Source organism: Lactuca sativa, chromosome 4 (assembly GCF_002870075.4).
Source record: "Lactuca sativa cultivar Salinas chromosome 4, Lsat_Salinas_v11, whole genome shotgun sequence".
NCBI lineage: Eukaryota > Viridiplantae > Streptophyta > Magnoliopsida > Asterales > Asteraceae > Lactuca > Lactuca sativa.
The window spans coordinates 332,770,808-332,773,899 of record NC_056626.2 but is presented as its reverse complement, the minus strand read 5'-3'; the positions used below and the strand labels follow the sequence as shown (position 1 = coordinate 332,773,899).

Below are 3,092 nucleotides of genomic sequence, written 5' to 3'. Positions count from 1 at the left end.
GATGTTTTCTTCTAGATCTCTTCAACTCTAGAGCTCTAATAGTTTCCTCCTCTTCTAAGGGTTTTCCAGAGGGTTTTTGTCATAATACTTCTCCAAAAGTCACCATCAAGTCCCCTAATTCGTCATAATGTTCAGATATCTATACTTGCCTAAAATCTGGTCACCACATCGTGGTAGTTACACCACGTCATGGTCCTTAATTTTATCCTGTATTCTCCAAGTTAGCGTCAAGAATTGTGAAGATTTCATTCACCACATCGTGGTGAGATCACCATGACGTGGTTATCGAGAACAAGTATTTTCCTAAAACTTGAAAATTGTCCGAAATTGTGTCCAATTTTCAAATTAGTTTGAATCAAATCAATTATAGTTACGAGTCATCAGATATGGTCAAAATACTTACGAGATGTCAAGCTATCCAACAACATCCTTCTAGTGTCTTCTTCTTGTCTAAGCTCGCATTTTCCTGCTTCCAACTTCCATATTGCTTCAGAAGCATGTCTTTTACGCTACATAACAAATTTTAAACATAATAAGTACATTTTGTTCTATAATAAGCATAAATATAGTTAACAATATTAAGATATGATGTAAAATATATATGTAGATATGCACATATCAAAATACCCCACACTTAAACTAATATTTCAAGTTTATGTGAAATGCATATTGTCAACACTAGCAATTTTTTATGATAATGAAATTTTTGTAAAACTCAAATGCTTGTACTCTAATGTAATCAACCCCTACCCACACTTATTTTATGCAATGTCCCCATTGCATGCTATGAAAAACATAAAACTAAAGAGAGAGAGAGAGAGAGAGAGAGAGAGAGAGAGAGAGTAAAATGAACAGACTCCCTTGGGATAGAAATTGTGAGGTTGATCTTGTTTTTTGGTGGGAAAGCTTGGACATCTCAAAAGTGTAATCGGAAATGGGACCCATGCAGCTACTGTAAATGTGCCAGAAAAATGTGAATTAGAGACTTAAATCTTCAAAAAGTATGGTGCAAGAAAACATCAAAATATATCACTGAAGCCCGACCACGATGTGGGAAAGTGACACCACGCCGTGGTGTCGATGGTGGAAAAATGTAATCGCGAAAATAAGAATTGCTACGACATGACAATGATAACCACGTCATGGTGTCTTCACATAGTGATTTTTTTTCAAAGCTCTTCTCGTTAGGTACCCCACACTTATTCAAAAATGCGACTTCTAGGTTCTAGTCTTCTAAAATCTCCCGACTATTTCCAATTAAGCTCCTTCACTGATTCACTTCTTTCATCACTACAAAATAAGACAGAAAGAGTAGAGAAACACATGATCATTCGGTTAAGATAAAATAAAAATAAAATGAAAAATAAAAGTAAAACTAAATAAAAAACAAAAGAAAATGCAAACTCTAAAAATATCGGGTTGCCTGTCGAGAAGCACTTCTTTTTGAAGAGTCGTGAGTCGGAATCCTTCCCACTTTACGTTGCGTCGGGTGGAAGTATAACCTCCTCGTTCTCCATCATCTTGAGCCTTGTTCATTTGCAGGAAACCCATCTATTGAAGAACATTCTTGAGTTTTCTTGAATTGTTGGGTTGACATCTTCTTTGTGTTTTCGTTTGGGTTCTTTCCTGATTCCCATCTCTTTAGCTTTGTCTTGTCTCTTTTCGGGTTTTTCTTTTCACAATGAGGCTTATCATATTCTTCTTCTTTTTCTTCGACTGCCTTTGTGACTTGATATGGTGGCCTTGTAAAAGCAAACACCTCAGCGTTGACATTAGAGGTTTTGAAATCTTTTCTTCTTTTTCTAATTGCTCTTCAAGTTCGTTATGCTCCATGAACATTGTGTTTCCCTACTTCACTAGATTTTCCTTGGCTCAATAACAGAAAAATCATAATCTTCTTTTATTGTACACGATGTGGCACTATTGCCTCCACGTCGTGGCGACTAGGTAGCTTCACGATACTCTTCTTCTTTCTTTCTTTTTTACTTCGAGTGACTGATTAGAATCCTCTTCAAGGTCCTTCGTATGCACCAATTCATCTTCTTCTTCTGTATAAATGGCCATGGCTTGAGCATTTTGGATTGACTTGATTTTTCATGAAAGTGAATACGGTAGCCTTTCTTGTACAACCTTTTTAATTTCCCCACTTGTGTACAGATACTTAAAATAAATTCTTTTTGTTCTCTAAGTATTGCGTCTGTAGCTTCATGTCGTTTTTCGCTAGCTTCCATGAATCTAAATAACATTGACTCGAGAGCATATATTTTCTCTTATTGGACTTGTTCAATTTGGTAGAGATCATGCTTAAGTTCTAGAATTTGTTTTGTATCACGATCTCTCTTGTAATCCAACTGACAATCCTTAGTAGAATGGGGCCTTGCACAAGCTCTACATCTATCTTGAATTGATCCTCACATTTTTGTGATCTTTTCTTCGATTTCATCGAGCTTTGCAATAAATGTAGTGATAGCATCTTGACCTCTATCTTTACTTGATGCTTCTTTGGTGACATCCTCCTTTGAGTTGTGATGCTCTCTTGAATGCTTAGCGAAATCTTCAATCAAAGCTTTATTTGTTGTCGGATCGTTCCTTGTCATGGGCCCTTGTGAGTCTAGAAGTTGTCAAGTGCACACATTGACTCCATCATAAAATATTGATATCTCTTATTGCACATTGAAGTCATGTTGAGGGCAATGTCATAGCAATCTCTTGTGACTTTCCCAAGCTCCATATAGTGACTCCCACTCTAGTTGTTGAAAATTCAATATGTTTCTTTTTAGCTTCATCAATTTTGAAGGAGGGGTAAACTGGTTGATGAATTCAATCTTAAAGTCAACCCAATTCGTGATTGTTCCAAAGGGAAGTGATTTTAACTATTCCTTAGCTTCACCCTTCAATGTGACCGTAAAAAGTCGAAGCATCACCGCATCTCTACTCACGTTTAGTACATAAAAATAATGTGAAACCTCTACCACCTCTTCTATGTGCTCATAAGTGTCCTCGTGCTTGTTCCCATAAAAGGTAGTTCTTTTAGCAAGCCAAGAATGTGCCCCCGAAGTTCAAACTTTGTCGTGGTTGGGATTTTTAGTGGA

General features: G+C 36.7%; 1 non-coding gene across 1 annotated transcript; it reads left to right on the top strand.

Annotated features, from left to right (window-relative positions):
• The first annotated feature begins 2,676 nt into the window (after positions 1 to 2,676).
• LOC111917923 (small nucleolar RNA R71) lies at positions 2,677 to 2,783 on the top strand. Its single transcript, XR_002859057.1, has one exon. It is a non-coding gene; the product is annotated as a small nucleolar RNA R71 (small nucleolar RNA).
• The last annotated feature ends 309 nt before the right edge of the window (positions 2,784 to 3,092 follow it).